The sequence below is a fragment of the Nuphar pumila genome, chromosome 5 (genome assembly GCF_984573655.1).
Source record: "Nuphar pumila chromosome 5, dmNupPumi1.hap1.1, whole genome shotgun sequence".
Taxonomy (NCBI): domain Eukaryota; kingdom Viridiplantae; phylum Streptophyta; class Magnoliopsida; order Nymphaeales; family Nymphaeaceae; genus Nuphar; species Nuphar pumila.
Genome location: NC_143253.1, coordinates 113912161 through 113919523, shown reverse-complemented (window position 1 = coordinate 113919523; position 7363 = coordinate 113912161). Strand labels below are relative to the sequence as shown.

Here is a 7363-nt window from a genome sequence, read left to right as displayed (position 1 = left end):
CAGAATTTATTGCTCTATACATGTCATATGGATCAGAAACTTTATTATGAATCTTACTATAATAGACTCTATTATGAGGTCATTAAAGATCTTATGTGATAATAAAGTTGTTATGTCCTTCTCAAATAACAACAAGAGCTTTACCTCGTGTCGATAAATGAAGTTAAAGTACTTTATTGTTAAAGAAATGACTGAGAATCATTTAGTATGTATTGATACAATCAATATGAAAGAAATGACTGCAGATCCTTTTACTAAAGAGCTAACACCAAGATTATATTCTCAACATGTAATGGGGATGAGTCTATTTAATTTGTCCTGATATATGACAATTCATTATGGTTATATGTGATCACAATTATATAACTAAATTGATTCTCTATGGTTTTAGGCATTGTTGATTTTGTATAAAGTATTTTTCATTTGTAAAGAGATAATAATATAATAACAATATTAAAAAGGACTAGTAGAATGGGTAAGAGATTTATTTGTTCATAAAGGTATTCTTAACATGCTAAATACTTAAAATAAATAATATTGTAGTGCATGAAAATATGACATTTCATATAGAGATGTTCAGCTTTATAATTCATATGATTTATTCCTATAATACAGGCTAGCATGTAAACCCACATGAAAATTGAATTGAGGTAGCGGTAAAAACCTCAATTATGTGTTTTTCCATGTCAATGGGTCAAGTGGAAGAATGTTGAACTTTTAGATCGGGTCCAACCGGATGTGACCTAGTTTGACACCAGTACACCAAGAGACGTAATGAGAGTGGGAGGACTGTTATGTGAATGCGAAAGGTTCACATTCAATATGTATGAATGCCATGCATGTATTCCTCACTCATCTCCCACTATATAAGGAGATCCATGGTAGCTTGATAAGAACTACCAAGGGTGATCTCTCTCTCTCTAAGTTCAAGGGTCTTGCTCATTGTTTGACCTGACAGCCTAGGCTCATCGAGGGCATCTATTGGCTGAGGAGAACGCCGACCACCCATGTCTATCGAAGCTTCGACCGGATCGACCATGGCAACTTTTGATAACTAGTGATCTCCATTATTTTTTTGCCAACACATTTTTCTTAAACTTATCAATCAACTTTCAAAGGTCGTGGGAAATTGGGTGCTCCGTTCCTAGAGGAGATTCAAGAGAAGTAGGAGAGGAGAGAAGAGGGTACGATAGAAGAACCACTTTCTCTGTAGTGTTGTCACACAAGATATGCATGTGGCCTGCCTACTGGCTGGGTGAGTTGAAGTTCTTGGATAGTGTCCTCTCTCGCAATATATCTCTTCCTTTCTTTCTCTCACCAATCATGAAGCATGGGGTTCACACCTTTCTAGTAGATGAGAGGGTGATCTTGGGGTTTTACTAATCTAAGTAGGCACTAGTTCATGTGAACTTCAGATCCATCTAGAATGGTTTGGCATCTTAAACAAGTTTCTATATCATAACAAAAAACAAAAAACCTAAGATGAAGATCTTTTGCTTAGACATGTTGAGATTTTAGAGCATGTGCTCAGTATCACATGATGTGAGATTTGATATTAATACGATTAGGGAACACAAACAATAACAATAAAACCAATAATGAAGCAAATAACCACAATACATTTTAAATCGTGTTAACTAACGTTAGTTTATAATTAGGGATATTCGATTAACCCAAGTAAAAACTTTAGTGAAAAATTGCAAACTCTAAAACTTTTAGTGTTTGTATGAATTAGATTGAAAAGTTTGGGGGTGTAGACACCCAATTTTTTTTACAATGTCTATGAACTAATGCTTGAATATGAGTGGTTTTCATGACATCCAGTAGAACCACCAAATGGATCCAAGTCAAACCCTTATCCTATTAACCATACCCACATATCAACAATATTTTTACCCTTAAAACTTGATTTGTGGCTTATGAGCTTAAGTAGAGGTCATAAGCTTTCCAACGAGAAAAAAATCATCTCAAAAGGACTCTCGGATCAAAAGTTATGGTCAAGATGGGTTTTTATGTCAAAATAGGTTTGATTTGGGTCCAGATCCAACCTGAATGATTGTTAGATCTGATCCAAATCTATATATTATTTCAATATTTTAGACCATATCTAGATGTAATTATCATTTGAATCTTTAGACCCTATTGAGATCTACCCAAATCCCATCTAGACATGGTCTAAGAGTCTCATAGTTAAATGATAGCCTTGTAGAGAACAACCAAACCCTATCATCAATTTGCCTCACTTTCTTTTTTATTTGGATCCACTGCACGGAGGTTCTAGCAAATCTACATCTCAAATCATTAAACCTATGCAGACGTGCTGCCAGACCGTGGAGGAGTGCACCTACACTCCCAAGGTGAGAGCTCTACCGGAATCAACCGGAAATTTAGAGCTTAAAAGACTAAACAAACTCCAAGCTTGAAAAAGGTACAATGGAGACTCACTTTGTCATTGCTTCAATTTTGTTTCTTTTGGATTTTCATTATTATTCATACTTATACACATTTTTTGATTAATTTGCATGAAATATCGTGTTCTCAAAATTGGAGCTTGCGGATTCGGATCTCCCACATCATAAATCTTAAAATACAAATGTCGAACCTGTTTTAGTTTCACCTTCTCATTGGAAAGGATGACTCCAGCTTGGATGGGGTCCTACATATTTTAAATGAATTTTTCAATAAGGAATTTGCTAAATCAAGGTAAGAATTTGCATTTTTTGGCAATTTGTTGTTAACTGCGGGGTATTTTAAAATTTTCAACTTTGACCGAAAACCAATAATCATGTCACGTGGAAGTATGTGAAATGCAATTCAAACCGAGTTTGTGAAAGAGTGCAATCTCCTCAATTTTTGTGGAAAAAAAAAGAACGCAGATTCATAATCTTTTGAAGGTAGATGCCGCTGGTCAAAATAATAGTCTCAGTTTGACTTTAGATAAATAAATTTAACATTGCCATAATTCCAACCATCGTCGCTTTGGCCGAGTGGTTAAGGCGTGTGCCTGCTAAGTACATGGGGTTTCCCCGCGAGAGTTCGAATCTCTCAGGCGACGTTTCTGTATTCATATCTTTTTGTTCCAATTTTAATTCATTTCCCACTCTCTACCCTTGATCTTATTATTTATGAGGGCATTTTGTATGCAGCGACGGCTGACAGCCATCCATCTTGGCATTTCTCTGTGTGGGCGATGCATTTTATGTCTACAAATTATTTATTTCGATCTTAGGAGTTTTAGGCCGACATAGCTAATCGGTTTGGACTGACAAGTTTTGAGTAGACATGCCTATAGAAGGGTTCCTCTCATTTAGTAGGGTTAACTTTTGAATGTCACCAAGTTAATAGAACATCACAAGTTCGAAACCAATGAGAGTGTCTTTTGCCGCATGGTCAAAAGTGGGTGTAGTCTCCGGTGGGCGGGGGGACCTTGAGGGTTTGACCGACTGGAGGCCGGCCAATGCACAGTCGGAGCTCAAGGGTTTGACCGACATGACATGGTTCTGCTTAAGCCAGGTCTGAACCAAACCTGTATCAGCACCTCAAAGTTGGGTCCAACGCATAGGCAGCCTCAACGACCTATTTTCACAACCATGCAGCCGGCTAGCCCATACTGACAAACTGGGCTGACCCAATGTAGTTGCCACACACTGCATTAGGTTCAAGGCTTTTTTTGGACTGGACCAACCTATCTGAGAAACAATGCTAGAGTTGGTCCAGGCTCTACTATGGTCCAACCAGCTCACGTCTAGCTGCTTGATCTGATCCAAATTGGGTTCCATTGATGGGATCAAGCTAGTCCCACTGCACAATAAAAGTTTGCACTTACACCTGATCTTGGCCTAGGCCGAGGACTGGGCCAAATGGGCTGAAACCATCTTGCATCTGATCCATTTAAGTTGGCTGGACCGAGGGACCATTCAACTTGACTAAAACTAAGACTGAGCCAGCTGACTCACCGACTGCCGCAGCACTCCGGGGTGCAGCACATTCAACTTGGAAGATTAAACTGAGCCAAATCAAGCCGCACCATGCTGTTGAACCTGACCCGAACAGACATGACTAGTCTGAGTGTTGAAAAACTGGATTGGATCAAAGCTTATCTGATCTAAATCTGAATTTTAAGCAACATACCGGAAGCCCCAAGGGGGGTTGGCCTAGTGGGTTGGGGCCTTGGCTACTAGACGGGCAGTCAAGGTTAGATTGTCATGATTGTCGCCCCTCTGCACAAGTCAAAGCGTAGCATAGGCCCCGGGGGCAGGGGTCCTAGCCTTGGAGTTTTACGCTGCCAGCACGATAACAGCTGAGCCACCATGATCAGGTCTTCCTGCTGGGTGTGGTTTCTTTGGGTTATAAATCCAAAAAAAAAAAAATCAAGAATTTGAATGAGATCTGTTGAGACAAAGTTGAATCTATATATCTGAATTTGTTATGGTGGTTGGAAGCAGGCCTTTTACATGAAAAAATTAATTAATTCTAAATTATTTGTGTTTAATACAATTCAAACAATGATCCGGCAAATAATATTGCTGAAAATCAGAATTTGAAAAGGACATTTGATCCAAATGCAAATGTGGACCCATGAAAAATTGACCAGAATCTGAAACTGAAAAGGTCCAACCACTATAAGTCTGGAATCCAATCTGCTTAGATGTCAAAATATTTCGGTAAGGTCAGTATCCAAGAAAAATGTCTGCTTTGTACCATGTGATCCGATCAAATCCAATCCATTTGCAACCCTATTCGGAGCGTGGAGCCTGTGGTCCTAATGACACTCATGGACCCAGAGTCCAGACAGAGTTGTAACAAAAAAAAATGAAAAAGAATAACTAAGCGACCACACTGGGAGTCGAACCCAGGACCTTTTGATCCGAAGTCAAACGCGCTAATCCACTGCGCTATGCGGTCGTTGTGTGACCGAGTACCGAAACAAATTTAATTATAGCCAACTTTGCTCCTAAGAACAAAAAAACTACCCATACATCGTTTGACCTCTTCCGGTGTTCAAACTTCAAACGAACTGTCCCTCTAGAGGTCTCACAGTGATGTGAACACAATGAATGATACTGAATTATGAATGAGGAAAAAGAGAAGTTCGGACTCAAAAAATTGCGCTGATTTACACTGGCTTAGAGCCCATTCGTCAAAGTTCAATTCAGTTCCACTTCTTCAACTCAATCAAAAAGAAATTTCTTCTCCCCATGATGCAGTTCTTCATGGCTCAGGGAGTTCCCTGCTATCCTCATTCTTATGTCATTGTAGCCAACTTATGAGCGTAAATTTAACAAGACAATTTTTAGTCTTCACCAGTAGTCATTGCATGAACATGAACCATGCTGAAACCGGTGGAACCGATTTCGGTCCCTTACTATGATCTCTCTATCATACACCTTGGAGATAAACTTGGTTGCATTGTGACAATCGGCGCAGACCCGAAGATTTTTCACGATGCGTATAGCGGTCCCCCGCGGAGTGTTCAGTAATGCAAAAGCTATAGCCAATTTCTCACTGTGTTGGTGTAGTGCATCCTCCTTGTCTTCCTCATCTATGTCAAGCAACACATTGGTTGTGCTCGGGATGTAGCCTGCCTTCTTTAGCTCCTTGCCCATCTGATCCAACATCTTGTATATCTCCTTTGATTGAGCATGAGTCTTGTCTCCTGCTACAAATTCATGTATAGAGTTGTTGAGCTCAATCAATGTGCAGCCTGGTGTCTTCTTGATCCCCTGCTTGCTCATAATCTCCCTCACCTTCGCCTTATCTTTCCATAGGCTCATTGATCCGTAAATGTTAGACAAAAGCACATAATTTGAGCAGTGGCTTGGCTCGAATCTGATCAACCATTTGTTGATTCGCTCACCTAGCTTGAGCTTGCCGTGGATTTTGCATGCACTAAGCAATGTCCGCCATATGATTGTATTGGGCTCAATCGGCATCTTCCTCACAAAATGAAATGCCCGTTCTACAAGTCCTGCTCTGCTAAAAAGATCGACCATACAGCCATAGTGCTCAATCTTCGGTGTGATGCCATAATCACAAGCCATGGAATCGAAATACCGGCACCCGTCTTCTACTAGACCGGCATGACTACATGCAGAGAGCACACCAATGAAGGTGACATCGTCCGGCCGAATTCCCGATTTTTGCATCTCTGAGAACAGCTCCAGAGCCAACCTACCATGCCCATACATAGCGAGGCCGTCGATAATGGCGGTCCACGACACTATAGTCAGCTCAGGCATTCCATCAAATACGCGTCTGGCATCCTCAATACTCCCACATTTCGCAAACATGTCAATGAGTGAATTGCAAAGCAGAACCGTTCTCGGGATCGAATTCCGCTCGATGTACATATCAATCCACTTCCCAAGCTCAAGCGCACCCAGATCAGCGCACGCCGACAGGACGCTCACCACGGTGACCTCATCCGGAGGGACACCATCCATCTGCATCCTCCGAAACAACTCAACGGCGTCTCCGGACCGGCCGTTCCTGACGTAGCCACCAATCAAAGCGCTCCAACAGACCGGATTCCTTCGTTGAGGCATTTCGTCAAACACTTTGCACGCATGCTCGATCCCACCATCGCAGCGCCCGTACATGTGAACCAACGTATTGCACACAAACTCATCGTCATGGAAACCCAACTTAACAACAAACCCATGAATCTGGAGGCCAAGATTCAGGTCCATAAGGCCGGCACAGGCCTTGAGCACGAAGGGGAAGGTGAACTTGTTGGGAGGGACGCCCTCCCTGATCATGAGAGAGAAGAAATGGATGGATTTCCGTTTGTGGGTGTCGCTCGTTTGGGCGTATCCCCTCATGATGGTGTTGTAGAGGAAGGCATCCCGAAATGGGGAGTGGGAAAACAGCGAGTCCGCGACGTCCATCGCGTCGAGGTGAGCGCAGAGGGACGTGAGTTTGGTGACGAGGAGGAGGTTGGAGCTCAGACCGGTCTTGGTGAGGTGGGAGAGGAGCTGGCGGAGGTGGATTGGGGTGGCGCAGGCCTCCATCTGGGCCAGGCATATCTGCTCCTCCGCTCTGTGGGGAGAGTAGTGGCCGGAAATTCGCCGGGAAATGGGACGGAGATGGTGGCCGGAGAGTCTGGTTGGGATGACAAACCGCATGTGTTTGTTACCGGAAAGAGACTGTGAGCACGGCCGGGAATTTTCCCCCGTTTCCCACCTTGGAGTCGATCGGGTATGGTTCTGACCTGACTCGAACCGGAACTAAATTTGACCCATTTGTGATCTGGATATGGTCGAGATATCCGACCCGTTTTGTAACGCAAGGATCAATTTATCCGTGTCCGTTTTTGTCAAGGCCCGTTATGCACCCATATCGGTTACACTTGCTCCTTCGCAGT

General features: G+C 42.3%; 2 non-coding genes and 1 pseudogene across 2 annotated transcripts; 1 reads left to right on the top strand and 2 right to left on the bottom strand.

Moving 5' to 3' along the window:
- The first annotated feature begins 2973 nt into the window (after positions 1-2973).
- On the top strand, positions 2974-3055 carry TRNAS-GCU (transfer RNA serine (anticodon GCU)). Its single transcript has one exon. It is a non-coding gene; the product is annotated as a tRNA-Ser (tRNA).
- A 1776-nt stretch (positions 3056-4831) lies between these two features.
- On the bottom strand, positions 4832-4905 carry TRNAR-UCG (transfer RNA arginine (anticodon UCG)). Its single transcript has one exon. It is a non-coding gene; the product is annotated as a tRNA-Arg (tRNA).
- A 166-nt stretch (positions 4906-5071) lies between these two features.
- Positions 5072-7124, bottom strand: LOC149838208 (pentatricopeptide repeat-containing protein At4g21065 pseudogene; annotated as a pseudogene).
- Between the last annotated feature and the right edge of the window lie 239 nt (positions 7125-7363).